The sequence below is a fragment of the Gorilla gorilla genome, chromosome 3 (assembly GCF_029281585.2).
Source record: "Gorilla gorilla gorilla isolate KB3781 chromosome 3, NHGRI_mGorGor1-v2.1_pri, whole genome shotgun sequence".
Taxonomy (NCBI): Eukaryota; Metazoa; Chordata; class Mammalia; order Primates; family Hominidae; genus Gorilla; species Gorilla gorilla.
Genome location: NC_073227.2, coordinates 138,691,271 through 138,707,520, shown reverse-complemented (window position 1 = coordinate 138,707,520; position 16,250 = coordinate 138,691,271). Strand labels below are relative to the sequence as shown.

The following is a 16,250-nucleotide window of genomic DNA, read 5'->3' as shown; positions in this document are numbered from 1 at the left end:
TTAAAAAGACTCTGCTGTCTCCCTTGGGGGTAACCTGGTAATTTTTATATTTTACATTTTTCACAAAGGCTGCAATTACCTTAGAACTGTACTCACACTACTTCCATATGAGCGTGTAACACTAAATAGGAGGTATTATGCTATTAACTACCTTTCCGTCTATTAATCAGTCAAGGAACAATGAGTAGCCAGCCACATGAATTAAGCATTTTATTTAATTATCACGGACCACCTTAAATATTACTTTACAAAATTCAGGCCTATATTTAAAATAGGTGTCCTGATAACTTCCAGGATATTATTCGGAACACCCGTTTCCCCAACTACGATAAGTCCATTGCCGGATGCTGAATAAACTTCGCCCATTACCACTTGGATTTCTTGATAGTCTGCAAGAGAAAAAAAGCATTATAAAACTCCGAGCTGTGTACTTACCTCACTGTTTTGAGATCTTATCAGCTAATTCAGTTGGTTGTTAACTCAAACTACAAAAGCCAGCAAAACGGGCCAACTTTAGCTTTCCAACGTCCTGGCGCTAAGGCGTTTCAGATTAACTCAGAAATATCAAAAAAGAAATGTACCTTATGTTTCCATCATCCATCGTAATGTGTTCAGCTCAGCTTCCTAGAAACATTGAACAACGGTTTAGAAAAGTTTGCCTAATAACCCGGCACCCTCTAGGTTTTTAACAGTGAATAATGTTACTTGTGCAAGTCAGAATCTGATACCAATTAAATGGTGACAGCTTTGCCAATAAACAAGAATATGCTCTTCCATGGCTAGGAAGGGAGACTGCCACGGCTGACAGGTCCCAAAGATACATGGAGATTCACAATCCAGAATTAACCAGCAAGCAAACTGCTACAGGTTATTACTCACCATCTGGCTCAAACTGACGGTTCTCGGGGTGCTATGGCACAAGAGCGACAGAGTAGACTCAAGATGGCCACATGACACAGACGGCGGAACAGGCTTCACCGGAGTCCCCGAGTGCACGGAACCTTTCCCCGAGGGCCCACGGCCCACGCACGCCGGGGTTCAGGGTCCAGGGCTGCACGTGGACGCCCGGCGACCTAATGAGCACTCAAGTCCGCGCATGCTTGTAAACTTAAGGGTTTCCAAAGCCGCCCCCGACCTACCAATATCCTGACTGCGCTGCCTTTTAGGTAAGGCAGTAAGTTTCGGCCCAATTATCATTTTAACTTACGAAAGACAACTACGTACTTTCACCTAATCCCGACGCTTCCTGAATGTGAAAGGCCGAGGCCTCCAGCACACGCTCTCTTATAGAACTGATGACGCTATTCCGGGGGAAGAGCCGCGAGGGGCGGAGCCTATGCTGTTTCACTCCCCGCCCCGCCTAGCCCCGCCGCGGCTCCACCTGTTCCGTCGACCACCCCCTCCGCGGCTCCTTTCCCCCCTCCCCCGCCCATGGTCCACGTCTGAGCGGGTCACCTGGCTCCGGATCCAGACGCATGCGCACATACGAGAACCAAAAGGTTCTCGCATAGCCAAAGATCCTGACGCTTACCGGTGTAGGTCACGAAAGCGTGGGGGATTTTTTTGGTATTTCCTGTTTAGGATACTTATTTTAGACAATATTGGAAAAAGGGGCCGAACGCGGTGGGTCACGTCTGTGATCCCAGCACTTTGGGAGGCCGAGGCGGGCGGATCACTTGAGGTTAGGAGTTGGAGACCAGCTTGGCCAACATGGCGAAACCCCGTTTCTACTAAAAATACAAAAATTAGCCTGGTGTGGTGGTGAGCGCCTGTAGTCCCGGCTACTCGGGAGGTTGAGGTGGGAGAATCTCTTGAGCCCGGGAGGCGGAAGTTATGGTGAGCTGAGATCGCGCCACTGCATTCCAGTCTGGGCGACAGAGCGAGTTTCCTTCTCAAAAAAAATGAAAGGATGTTAGACCCGATGAGCCTAGAAGACACCCGGTTTCATGCGCGTGTGCACGTTTCCCATGTTGCAGTCTGACCCTGACCCGCAGTTTGTTGCCCACATCTGGCCGCCCTTGGACTCTTAATTCCTGAAAGCGGAACGCCTCAGTCTTACCCGCTGTACATTGCCTTGAGGATGCAATGAAATAGAGCTACCGCCATTGTAAAGTGGAATATCCAACCTTTAGGAATAGTTTTGTTAGACACATGCTTTTAAAAGAACACTACATTTCTTTTCTGTTTTCGTTTTCCTCCTGTATGAAACAAACCAGGTGAAGTTTTTACTTAGTGCTGGACCATTTGGAGCAGCACATTGTACCAATTGCTGTTAAGGAAAAAGTACCAAGACGAGTGAATAAAGTACAGTGGAGATCTGCAAAAACATGAAGTCATTACATACTTTTGGGCGGAAAGATTTAATTAGAGCAGTAACTGCTATTCGGGTTGGAATGGACAAGCTTATAGGAGACACATTTTTATTTGAGATAATAGAGCTGCTTCTAATGCTCACCATATTTCACCCTATCTTACTTTGTCTTCTTAGTTCACTCACTTCATTCCACTAATGAACCGAAAAGATAACAAGGCTTGCATACTGAATCACAGGAGGGAGTTCTGCCAAGTTACATTTTATTTAAATCTAAATAATTATCTTTATTAGTTTGCTAGGACTCTCATAACAAAATACCGCAGACCAGGTGGCTTAAACAACAGAAACTTGTCACAGTTCTGTAGGTTGGAATTCTGAGATCAAGGTGTCATTAGATTGTTTCTTCTGAGGCCTCTCTCCTTGGCTTGTGTATGGCAGTTTTTTCCCTGTATCTTCATATCGTTTTCTTTTTGAACCTGTCTGTCTCAATTGCCTCTTCTTAAAAGGACACTGGCCGAATTGGATTAAGACCCACCCTAATGAACTCGTTTGACCTTAATTACCTCTTTAGAGACCCCATCTCCAAATACAGTCATATTCAGAGTTACTGGGCATAAGGGCTTCTACATATGAGTTTTGGGAAGCACAGTTTGGCCCAAAAACACCACGCATTTATGCTAACGTAAAAAGTCTGATTGAAGATTTGAAATTAATGTTTCCATTGGCTTAAGTTGTTAGAACACCAATGAACATGAATGACAGCATGTGTGCATGCACACTTGTGTGCACCCGTGTGTCCTGGCCTTTGACTAGAACTTTGTGTTTTCTCTGAAACTGGACTTTAGAAAATCTGTTCTTTTCTACCCCCATATTTTATGATCTTTTCTCCATCTTGACTACATTCTCATCTATTTTTATCTGTCAAAATTCTACTCTGCTTTCAGTGCTTTGCTCAAATATCGCTTGTTCTATGAAAATTTTCATTACTTCAACTGAATCTGATTTTTTCCTTTTTTTTTTTTAACATACTATAGTACTTAACTCACATTTTTCTTGTGGTGTCTTTATTATAAACTGTGGTGAAGGACTATGTCTAATTCTTATTTAAAGTGCCTAGCAGAACGACTTTCATTATATGAACAGTCAGTTGCATTACTGAATGCTTTGAAGTACTCAATATGTTTCTGAAATCAAAAAGGTTTTATGTTTACTTTAAAAAGCCATTTCTCTCCAGGAGATGGAGTTTAATTCCCCTTTCTGATACCAGCACCAACTTTATTGTGGGCTGTGCTTAGTAACTTGCTTTCAAACGGTAGAGTAAGGAAAGGGGAGAAAGCTGAACTTTGGTGAAAAGTGGCACACATTACGGATTCCAGGTGATCAATATTTAACATCAGTGATACGGCATGTTGATAATGTGTACTCTGTTACCATGTGATGAGGATACTTCACCTCCATGTTTTTATTCCTCAAAGCCCATACTCTAGACTAACCATGAGGAAAAATTCACACGAAACCAAACTGATGTACATTTTACAAATTACCTAATCACTACTCAAAAACAAGAAAAGTCTGAGAAACTATTATGCCAGAGAAAATGATGCATAATGATTAAATGTAATGTGGTATCCTGGCTGGGATCTCCAGCAGAAAAAGGACATTAATGGAAAACTAGCGAATCTGAACAAAGTGTGGAATTTAGGTAATAGTGCCAATACCGATTTCTTTATTGTGACAGATATACCATGGTATTGTAAGATATTAATGGTAGGGGAAATTGGATGAAGGGTGTGTGGGGACTCCATTTTTGCAAATTTTCTGTAAATGTAAAACAAAGTTTAACTTAAAAAAGCAATTATAACCTTACAGTCTATTATACTTTCATTTTAAGACAAAGTAGTGATTTAGTAGTGGTTTCTATCTACTTTAGTGTGAAATTTGTGGCTGAGATGACAGTATTTCTAAGTTTGACTTGAGATCAAACCCAGTGAATTTAGCTGTATTCAAACCAAGGCTTTGAGCCTCAGGATATTCAGGAGAGACAATGTGGTAACAAATAAAAGAATTAAAAATTGGTTGGTAAATGAAGATTGGCTTAAGGATTTTATTTTATGTATTTATTTATTTAGAAACATTCTTGCTCTGTTGCCTAGCCTGGAGTGCAGTGGCATGATCTTGGCTCAGTGCAACCTCCACCTCCTAGGCTCAAGCGAGCCTCCTGCTAGGCGTGTGCCACCACTTGGCTAATTTTTTTTTAAGGTTTTTTTTTTGAAAGACAAGCCCTCACTATATTGCCCTCAGGCTGATCTCCTGTGCTCCTGGGCTCAAGTAATCCTCTTTCCTCGGCCTCCCAAGATGCTAGGATTGCAGGTGCAAGCCACTGTGCCCAGCCTAAGGATTTTAAAGATAGAATGCAAGGTGAACCTGTTAGAACTGATCAAATGATGGCTAGGTAACATTTCAGTTCTGCTTTTGATACATGGAGTGAACAGTTAGTTCATTATAGAATATTTATTCTTCAACAATGCTTTTCCCTGCACTATATCTTTTTTCCTTTTGTGGTTTAGTGTTGAAACTGGTAGTCATCAGAAAAATTTAACATAGAATGGCACATCTGTCATATGAATGCTGAGATGAATAGGAGAAAATATAGTGAGGAAATAACCTGTGGACTTATTTCTATCTTAAAACACTTAGGAAATCTAAACTTCAGTGTATACTAGCAGCGTGATACTTCTGCTGTAAAAATTGGTTTTGCTGCAGTAATAAAAGTATAGTGTATTGCAGTATGATCTAGTGTTAAAAAAAAGCATAGTGTCCAAAAGAGAGGAGATGGACGTTCCCTCCTATCTATATTAAAATATTCTTGTCAGTTCTGAACATCTTGTTCAGTTGTTAAACATTTACTAGACTCCAGCAAATGTTTATTGAGCAGACATGGCCTTTGCCTCAAGACTTGAGAATATAATTGAGTAACTTACAGTTAGTGCCATTACAATGTTTTCCAAATCATTCAAAGTTCAAAGCAAAGAAATTAGTTCTTATTTTTCCCTATCCTTTATTTTCAGTATTTGATATATTTTTGTATCAACCAATGTATTAGTTATCGATTGCTGTATATCAAATTAGCCTAAAGCCTAGTAGCTTAAAAAAAATAAGCACTTACTATCTCAAATAGTTTTTGTTGGTCAGGAATCTAAGAGCAGCTTAACTGGCTCAGTGTCTCTTGTGAGGTTGCAGTCAGGATGTTGACTGGCATTGCAGCCATCTGAAGGCTTGACTGGGGCTGGTGCGGCAGGATTCTCTTTCAAGGTGGCTCATTCACAGACCTGACAAGTTAATGCTCATTGTTGGCAGGAAGCCTCAATTCCTCAGCATGTGAATCTCTCCATAGGGCTGCTTGACTGTCCTCATGATTCTCGTGGCAGCTGGCTTTCCTCAGAGTGAGTGACTCAAGAGAGGAAGCTCCAACACTTTTTATTGTGGCCTACACACCATCACTTGTTAGAAGTTAGTTATTAATGCCAGCTCACATTCAAGGGGAGGGAAATTAGCCCATCTTGAGGGGAGTATAAAATTTTGTTGACATATTCTAAAAGTGTCACAGTCAGGATGGATGAAGTTGTGTTGCAGTTACAGAAGATCCAAAATCTCTGTGGCTTAAAACAACAGAGGTTTGTTTCTTGTCATGCTTATGTTCATGTTAGAGACCAGGCTAATGAGGCCTTCACCATTTGTAATGGTTCTAGGCAACATAAAGGGAGAAGGGAAAATAGTCATTATGTTCTTAAAGGATTCCATTCTGATGTGACATATGTTACTTTGACTCATATTTATGGACTAAAGCAAGTTCCATGGCCACACCTAACTCCAAAAGCCTGGGGAAATGGAATCCTACTGTGTGCTTAGAAGGAAGATAATCGGAAGTATTTCCATATATTATTATAGCACTAATGATTTCTACAGTGGCCAAGTTACAACTGTTTACATTATTTTTATAGTTACCTTTTCTCTATTGTTACATTGTATATTAGTCTGATCTCACATTGCTATAACGAACTACCTGAGACTGGGTAATCTGTAAAGAAAAGTTTAATTGTCTCATGGTTCCACAGTCTGTACAGGAAGCATGGCTGGGGAGGCCTCAGGAAACATTCAGTCATGGCGGAAGGGGAAGCAGGCACATCCTACATGGGCAGAGAAGGAGGAAGAGAGAGCAGAGGGAGGTGCTACACACTTTTAAATAACCAGATCTCGTGAAAACTCACTATCACAAGAACACCAAGGGCAAATCAATGATCCAATCACCTCCCACCAGGCCTCTCCTCCAACACTGGGGATTACAGTTCGACACTGGGCAGGGACATGAATCCAAATCCAAACCATATCACACTGCTAATCTAAGATAATATGTCTGAGCTGTCTCCCTACATTTCTAATTCTCTCTTCCAATCAACTAAGTATATTAATGAAAGATTAAATTTCTGGAAATATTTTCTACATGTTAAGCACTTGTTATAGAAAGTGTAATGACTTTCCTACTGATTATCAAGTAAAATTCCTCATCCCAGGCCAACATACAATGTATGCTACACTTAGCATGCTCATTCCTATTTTTGTTCATGCTATTTCATAGAACAGAATATTCTACCCATTCTTCCTACCCATCCTTTAAGATGCATCTCAGTTCTTATTATTTTTTATAGTAATCTTTCTTTTAGAACATTAGAAAATATTGGTCTCATCTCATTTTTGCCATCCTTAATACTTATTCTTTGTACTGTACATTAAAAAAAATTCTCATCACTAAATAGTGAGTTTCTACTATATCCCAGGTCCTGTCATAGATGCTGTGGCTAGAAAGAGTTAAACAAAATAGAATTTTAAAAAATTTCATGGAGCTTACATTTTAGTGGCAGAAAACAGATGCAAATAAGAGTATTAGAGTTCTATCAGAACCAGAACTACTAGGAAATACATATGATTAAAATCATATATGTAGAATCTGCCCTTACACAATTGTGCAGTGGAGGGACCAAGGAAAATTGGCATCTATAAGAATGAGCTGTAATCCATGAGAATGAACTAGAATCAGGACCAATCTCTTCCTGGTTTCAAGGGTTTAGCTTTGATGATGGAGGTGATCTGCAAGAGAAGCTGATGCCCTTTGTCACAGACTTAGGGATTGTTGAAGTTGAAACAGAAGATCTGGGATGACTGAAGAAGCTATAGATCTGGCTACTGCCCCACACTTACAAGACAATTAGTAGATAAGTGATAACTTGCATGATCTGCAACATTGCCTGATGCCCCACACTGACCTTCCAAGTGTAAAAAGTGTATGCTGCTTTACTTTCATTTGCCAGGTCTCATACAAAATGTCTCCTGTGGTCTTTCTGAACCTGGAATTATTCAGGGAAGGGAAGGGAAATGTAGGACTAGCTTAGCTAAACTAAAGTAGAAGCCAATCACAATATGTAAATTATATGGTATGTTAACGTCAATAAGTGCTGTGGAGAAAAACAGAGCACAGAAGATGAGAAGTGTTTGGAAGGTAGGAATTACAATTTTAAAAAGGTGTTCAGGGGAAATGTCATTAGAAAGTGACACAAGTTCAACAATTTGAAGAACATGAGGGAGCAAAACATGCAGACATTTAGAAGAGGAATATTCGAAGCAACCAATGCTTTCTCATTGGGGCCATACTTGATACAGTAGGCAAAGTTCCCAGTGACCCCACCTCATGTTATTCCTTCCTTTATGTAATCTCTTGAATGGCAAAGTGGTGAAATGTGAGACCAGGTATAAAAACCTGACTTGGGTTTTGCTACCACTTCCTCTTGTGTCTTTCTGTGTTGCTTGCTTTGATCTAGCAAGCTGCTATGTTGGAGAGGCCCATGTGGCAAGGAACACAGAGTTGCCTCTGGCCAACATCCCACAAGGAACTGAGGCTATCAGACCAGTAGTCCATGAGGAATTGAATTCTGTCAACAACCATATGAATGAGCTTGGAAGTGGATCCCTACCCAGTTGAGCCCTGAGATGACTATAGCCCCAGCTGTTGATGGCAGCCTGGGAGGGACACTGTAGCAGAGGATCCAGCTAAGCCACACGTGGATTCTTGACCTACAGAAAGTGTGTGAGATAATAAATTCTGTTGTAAGCTACTACATTTTGGGATAATTTGTTACGAAAGAATAGATAACTCAGCTTGGCATGTTTGAAGAATAAAATTTGGACCAGTTTGGCTGGAATGAGGTAAGCAAGTAGGAAGTGAAGTTAGAAAGGTAATGATAGGCTACCTATGGCCTTATAAGTCATTATACAGTTTTTAGTTTTTTGGAATAAGTTGGATAGCCTTTGGAGAGTTTTGAGTAGAAAGACATGATCTAACTTAGGATTTACATGTTCTCTCTCAAAGCTCTGTTTAGAAAAATTCTAGGGTAGCGATGGAGATAATGGTAGAACAGGGAAAACAGTTAGGGTAGTGCAATAATAAGATGAGCGAATCGTGTTGGGTTAGTGGTAGCAGTGAAAGAAATAAATGATTCAATTCTGGAAATATTTTTATTGTAGAGCTGACAGTATTTGCTGACAGATTGGATATAGTAAAGTATATAAGATAAAGGGATTATAGGCTATGAGAAAAATGACTAACGTTTTTGGTGATTTGCTGAGATGGAGACTGCAGGAAGAGCAGGTTTTCGGGGAGAAGTATTTAGGAGCACAGTTTTGTATGTTATGTTTGAGATGATTTTTAGGCATCCAAGTGGAAATATTGAGTAGAGAGTTCAATATATGAATATGGAGGTCTGGGGAGAGGTTTGGGCTGAAGAAAGAAATATGTGAATTGTCAAACTATAGATGGTATGTAAAGCCATGAGATCAGATAATTGTACCAAGGGAGGAAGGATAGATAAAAAGTAGGATAAGAAGCCAGGTGCAGTGGCTCACATCTGTAATCCCATCCCATCACTTTAGGAGGTTGAGAGAGAAGACTCTTTTGAACCTATGAATTTGAGACCAGCTTGGGCAAATGGGGAAACTCCGTCTCTACAAAAATTTTTTTAAAAAAATTAGCCAGGTGTGGTGGCACACACCTGTAGTCCCAGCTACTCGGGAGGCTGAGGCAGGAGGATCGCTTGAGCCCACGAATTCGGGGCTGCAGTGAGCTATGCTCATGTCACTGCACTCCAGCCTGAGCATGAAACGGAGACCCCATCTCTTAAAAAAAGAAAGAAAGAAAGAAAATAGGATAAGAAACTGAGCCTTGGAGCCTGTCAATATTAATCTACCAGGAAAAACAGTAGGAACCTGCAAAGGATGTTGAGAAGTAATTTAAGGAGAAAAGCCAGCAGAGTGTGATACCTTAAAAGTCAAAAAAGTTTTTCAAAAGAAAGTGGTCAATTGTTTATGACACAAGTACGATGGAAGTTGAGAAATGACCATTGGAGTTAGCAATATGAGGGTCACTTGGGACCTTGTTAAGAGTAATTTCAGAGAGAACGGGAGAAGTATTGGAAATCATGGATTCGGAACAACTATTTTGAAGAGTTACACTGTAAAGAGGAAGAAAAATGCAGCAATATCTGGAAAGGGATGTGGGATCAAGAATGGGTCATTTTTAAAGGATAGGAGAACTTAAAGTATGTTTGTATTCTGATGGGAAAGATCCAGTCGAAATGGAAAAATTGATGATGCAGCAGAGATTTGATGAACTGCTTAGGAAATGAGATGGGATCTAGTGCACAAAAGTAGGGGTTACCCTAAGATAATAGTTTAGGCAGTTCATCTATAGAAATAGGAGTACATGGGTACAGGTGCTTGTGGATGAGTGGGTGGTGTGAACTTTGAATGTTCTCATCTACTAATGTTTTTTTCCGGGGTAATAGGAAACCAGGCCATCAACCGAGAGTGAGGATCGGGGAGAGGGTGTTGGAAATTTGAGGAGAGAGGAAAAAATATAATCAGGAGATGGCGTCAATAGACTTGGAAAAGTAGTGGGTTTCCCCGGTCACATTAGGAGCTCACTTGAGTTCTTGTAATGAATTCAAAGTCAAATCTCTAGCATGATTGTGTATTTTCTCTTCATCATGCTCAACTGCATAGGTGCTGGTATGGAGCTGACAGGGAGTTGGAGTTAACCAAGTTGTAGTTTGCCAAGAGAGTGAGCAAAGTGATATAAGGGAAAAGGAATGCATGCAAGGGACTGGTTATATTGATTTACCATGACATTTAAGTTAGACAAGAAGAGATGCTAATACTTGAGAACAGTGAGGGACATTGATAATGTGGTTTAAGTTGGATCCATGAGTTTTGAGGTGATGGTGATCCAAGAATTTTGGAGCTGGGATTTTAGAGTAAGTGTTTGACATTGTGAAACATTTATAATATAAATTTATTGAAAAGTTTGGCAAGCAACATGGTGAGCCTTTTATGGTTTAGCCTGAAAAATTGGATTGCCTATGTGTTCTATGATCTCAAACTGGCCTCCAGCACTTCAAGAGTGAACACCTGACTTGGTTGTAGAAGCTTGCACGTCAGTGAGATTCTGCACTTATGTTTCATTAAATATTTAACATCTCAAAAGCTTGACTTTTTCTTTCTTTCTTTCGAAGATGGCTTGTGGTCCTTGCTTTAGTCTATTTCCTAGTGAGGCTTTTTTTTTTTTTTTTGGCTTACTTGCCTTTATGCAAAATAAGAGTGTTATTTATTTTAACATTTAATATGGCATATTAAAAGAGAAGATCTTGTTTTGGAGTATTCGTAAACTAACAATTTAAAAACATCTAATGCTTTCATCCCATATCTATTAAGATAATTTGAAAATTTAATGATCACTTGTTAAAATTCTCCTTTTTCTACACACAATATAGATTATAGATGTCTTAGGATGTCAAACATTTACTCTAGTACCCCAGCTCCAAATTACTTTGGCCCATTATCTATAAGCATTATAAATATCTGTATTAGTGGGAAGATAAGCTTACGTTTATGTAAAACTTGATGGAACGAAACAAAATCACATGAAACAACAGTTTTTATGTGGCCACTAGATGGCTCTGTTACACTATTATTTAGGTATATGTTTAAACCCCTTTGAATTTGTTACCTTATTATTTAGGTATGTGTTTAAAGCCCTTTGAATTAAATACATTTGTTCATTGTGCATGCATGTATTAATGTATATGTGGATAATAACATGAAAATGTCAGCATATCTAGTATCTCTAAAAGCCTATCCTCCGGACTCTAGTTTTATATGATGAATGTCTACAGTGAATATTGAAAACTTCAGGTTCTACCAGAAAGGAACAACTTTCTCCAGATGCATATTCTAAACATACCATTGGAATACACCAGACCTTTTTAATATGTGAACTTGATATACAGATTTTTAACATACTGAATTCATCAATTAGAGATTTAATTCATTTCTTACTGTCTGAAGTAGTTAATACACTGTTAATGTGCTGTATATCAAACTAGACAATGATTCTGTTGGAGAAATAAAATATTTCTGCCCAGTCTACTGGAGAGCAAGAATGTAGTCATATTCATCTTACCTGCAGTAGTACTTTGGAACATGCTCAATGAAACGTTTGTTGAATGAGGAAGCCAGGATGATAAAAGTGAAAAAGAATTCTGGGAAATTATACATAATGCACAGAAGGAAAACTGAATGCAGGGTAGTACATTTAAGCAAAACTGACAAACTTTTTTGAATGTAGCTTAGTATATTACGGCAAAGTCGACTAACTCTTTTGGCCTCAGGCATATCTTACTTCTGTCTTTGCCAAAAGGTTTAAATTAAGTCTCCCCGCTGCAGTAGGACTATATTTCAAATTTTATAATGGAATTCATTTCAGAGAGAAAATTCTATGGCAAACTTTGAAACTAATTCCTATTAGTTAGTATTTATAACTGGAATAGGTCTTCACTGTCTCTACCAAAAAATACAAAAATTAGCCAGGCGTGGTGGCAGGTGCCTGTAATCCCAGCTACTCAGGAGGCTGAGTCACGAGAATCACTTGAACCTGGGAGGTGGAGGTTGCAGTGAGCCGAGATTGTGCCACTGCACTGCAGCCTGGGTGACAGAGTGAGACTGCATCTCCAAAAAAATAGAAAATAAAAAACATAAAATAAAAGACTTCAGATGCTATATAAGAATAAATCCAATTTAAGTTAAATGATGAGAGCACATAGACACATAGAGAGGAACAGTACACACTGGGCCTACCTGAGGGCGGAGGGTGGGAGGAGAGAGAGGATCAGGAAAAATTACTATTGGGTAGTAGGCTTAGTACCTGGGTGATGAAATAATCTGTACAACAAACTCCCATGAAACACGTTTACCTTTGTAAGAAACCTGCACATGGTGCACATATACCCCTGAATTTAACATAAAAGTTTTTTTAAAAAAACATGCTATGGCTGATACATGCTATAGATGAAACTCAGAACCATGTCACTAAGTGAAAAGAGGCCAGACACAAAAGACTACATACTGTATGAATCTATTGATATGAAATGTTCAAAAAAGGCAAATTTATAGTGGCAGAAAACAGATCAATGGTTGACTGGGGCTGGGTTGGGGGCAGGGCTTATCTTCAGATGGGCATGAGGAACCTCGTCTATCAGCCTTCTATCTGGGTGTCAGAGATCTTCTGACATCAGATCGCCATGATGGCTATTCAATTCCATTAATGACTCAGCAGTTATGAGATGTACACTTCACCTGGGTGAGTTTTACAGTAGCTAATCATACACCCTCAAAAGGTCTATTTAAAAAGTCATAAACGAATAGATTAATTTCTGCCTTCCTGGGACAGTGCTTAAGCAGCCTTTCCATATTCACTCTTTAAAGTTCACTCTGTCACCGTGTATTCTACCTGTAACCTGTTTCTGGATTCTGCATGCTAACATTGCCTTGAGAATTGTGCCTCTTTATTCAGGAATATGATTGATCTATAGATTTGTTTCTGCCATCTTTGTAAAATTTCAAACAAAAAGTTTAAAATAAATGTCATACTTACACTATAGAGAGAAAAATAAATATATTTTATCTCCAAATGAACAATCGTTAAAAAAACCTTCAACTGAATATGTAAGATGTGTTAGTAGTTATTTCTTAATTATATAAGTAAAACTATAGAAAACTAAGTAGAATAGAACCAGATAAGTGACTTTTGTATTTCTCTAGTTTAAAACCCTTTTATCAGGATGATAATTTATGTAAATGGGCAGTATTTCTTAGAAAACAGAAGGTCTTGAAAGAAATCTCTGGAATTGAGGACTTAAATTTGATAAAAGTCATACGAATTTTGAAATACCCACCATTCTTTATAGCACTGAACAGAACTTACTGAAAAGGACTAAGAAGGTAAATTATATAAAATAACACAAAAGGGTTCTGAAAATAATTATTTACAGTATCTTTTTTTTTTTTTTTTTTTTTTTGAGAAAGAGTCTTGTTCTGTTGCTCAGGCTGGAGTGCAGTGGCAGATTTCGGCTTACTGCAACCTCCGGCTCCAGAGTTCAAGTGATTCTCCTGCCTCAGCCTCCCGAGTAGCTGGGATTACAGGTGTACACCACCATGCCTGGCTAATTTTTGTATTTTTAGCAGAGATGGGGTTTCGCCATGTTGGACAGGCTGGTCTCCAACTCCTCACTTCAGGTGATCTGCTCACCTCAGCCTTCCAAAGTGCTGGGATTACAGGTGTGAGCCACTGCACCTGACTACAATTATTTATAGTCTCTAAGGGAGATAGTAGTAATGGTGATAACTAATGTTTATTGAGTACTTACATGCCCATTAACTCATTTAATCCTAACAATTGTATGAGCGCTATACAATTATTGTCTCTAATTTACAGATGAATAGATTGAGGCACAGAGAAATAATGTAATTAACCTAAGGTTTGAAGTGGATTTGAATGTAGTCTCACTGGCTCAGAGCCCATGCTCTTAACTGGTGTTGTGTGTAAAGGGAGAAAAATGATACTAGGTATAAAATAAGTCTGGGCTTTGCTACTTGTGTGACCTTGGGAAAATTATCTATCCATTCCAAACCTGTTTCCTCATCTGTAGAAGGAAACCAGCAGTATCTTCCTTTTGGTATTATTGTTAGGATAACTTATAAGAATTATCTGGTAATTATCATTTAAAAGTTAGAGGTTTTGTTTTTTTGTCCTACATTTTATAATTTTTTGCTAATTTTAATTATTATTTAAAATTGAATTTATTTTTTGTTATTTAGAAGACAGTTTTAAGTCTTTGTATGATTGGGGAAATATATATTTTTGTTAATCAAATTTATTGATTTTTATGAAAAGTTATACTTTTTTCTAGCACTTAAATATAAGAACGTATGTATGTTAAAACTGTCATCTGTCTTTTCCAGTTACTTATTGTTAAATTAATTCAACAAGTATTTATTGAGCACTTATTATTTCAGAGACTAGACCCATCGATGTGGGGATATATTGGTGAAAGAAAACAGACAAATAGTTTGCTTTCGAGAAGCTTATTCAAGTAGGAGAAGACAAAAGATCTAATAAAATTGGTAAACTACAGAATTAGTTATAAGATTGTATAAGTGCTATGGTTCAAAAAAGATTAGTTCGGAGTAATAGGAATCAGGAGTCAGGGAAGGGAGGAAGGGATGAAATTTTATGTAAGGTTGTCGGGGTAGGCCTTATTGAGAACATGACATTTGAGCAAAGACTGAACTACAGTGTAGAAGTTAGCCACATCGATATTTGTGGGCATGTTAACATGAATGTCTTAAATAAGATAGTCAGCAAGGGAGCCAGCGCAACTGTTGCAGAATGAGAGAGTTTGAAAAAGAGGAGCTGCGGTTAGAAAGATGATGAACACCAGATCATGTAAGGCCTTGCAGGCCACTGTAAGGACCGTAGCATGAAAAGTAGAGCTATTGCAGGAATTAAAGTGCTTTGATTTAATTTGTAAAAGGATTATGTCTGGAATTGGTGGGTTCTTGGTCTCACTGACTTCAAGAACAAAGCCACGGACCCTCCTGGTGAGTGTTACAGTTCTTAAAGGCAGCGTGTGCAGAGTTTGTTCCTTCTGATGTTCGGATGTGTTGGGAGTTTCTTCCTGGTCTCACAGCTTGTTTTTTCCTTCTGGTGGGTTCGTGGTCTGGCTGGTTTCAGGAGTGAAGCTGCAGACCTTCATGGGGAGTGTTACAGCTCATAAACACAGTGTGGACGGAAAGAGTGAACAGCAGTAAGAATAATTGCAAAGAACAAAAGAACAAAGCTTCCACACTGTGGAAGACGACCCAGGGGAGCAGGTTGCTACTGCTAACTAGGGCAGTCTGCTTTTATTCCCTTATCTGGCCCCACTCACATCCTGCTGATTGGTCCATTTTACAGAGAGCTGATTGGTCTGTTTTACAGAGCACTGATTGGTCCGTTTTGACAGGGTGCTGATTGGTGCGTTTACAATCCTTGAGCTAGACACAAAAGTTCTCCAAGTCCCCACTAGGTTAGCTAGACACAGAGCACTGATTGGTGCATTTACAAACCTTGAGCTAGACACAGGGTGCTGATTGGTGTGTTTACAATCCCTTAGCTAGACATAAAGGTTCTCCAAGTCCCCACTAGACTCAGGAGTCCAGCTGACTTCACCCAGTGGGTGCTGCACCTGGACCGCAGGTGGAGCTGCCTGCCAGTCTCGCCTAGTGTGCCCGCACTCCTCAGCCCTTGGGCGGTGGATGGGACTGGGCGCGGTGGAGCAGGGGGCGGCGCTCGTTGGCGAGGCTCCCGCCGCGCAGGAGCCAACGTAGGGGAAGGCGCAGGCATAAAGGGCTGCAGGTACCGAGCCCTGCCCTGCGGAGAGGCAGGTAAGGCCCAGCAAGAAATCGATTGCAGCGCCGGTGGGCCGGTACTGTTGGGGGACCCGGCGCACCCTCC

General features: G+C 39.6%; 2 long non-coding RNA genes and 1 other non-coding gene across 3 annotated transcripts in view; 1 reads left to right on the top strand and 2 right to left on the bottom strand.

Moving 5' to 3' along the window:
* Positions 1 to 197: 197 nt before the first annotated feature.
* On the bottom strand, positions 198 to 1,379 carry LOC101143083 (uncharacterized). Its single transcript, XR_002005732.4, has 3 exons — positions 880 to 1,379; positions 582 to 624; positions 198 to 389 (listed from the first exon to the last, which is right to left on the bottom strand). It is a non-coding gene; the product is annotated as an uncharacterized lncRNA (long non-coding RNA).
* On the bottom strand, positions 697 to 827 carry LOC115934467 (small nucleolar RNA SNORA24). Its single transcript, XR_004070260.1, has one exon. It is a non-coding gene; the product is annotated as a small nucleolar RNA SNORA24 (small nucleolar RNA).
* A 14,459-nt stretch (positions 1,380 to 15,838) lies between the features above and the next one.
* LOC129532907 (uncharacterized) overlaps positions 15,839 to 16,250 on the top strand; it is a 68,366-nt gene continuing 67,954 nt past the window's right edge. Inside the window, exon 1 of the long non-coding RNA XR_008678835.2 lies at positions 15,839 to 16,180. This is a non-coding gene — a long non-coding RNA (uncharacterized lncRNA). The remainder of the gene's footprint in view (positions 16,181 to 16,250) is intronic.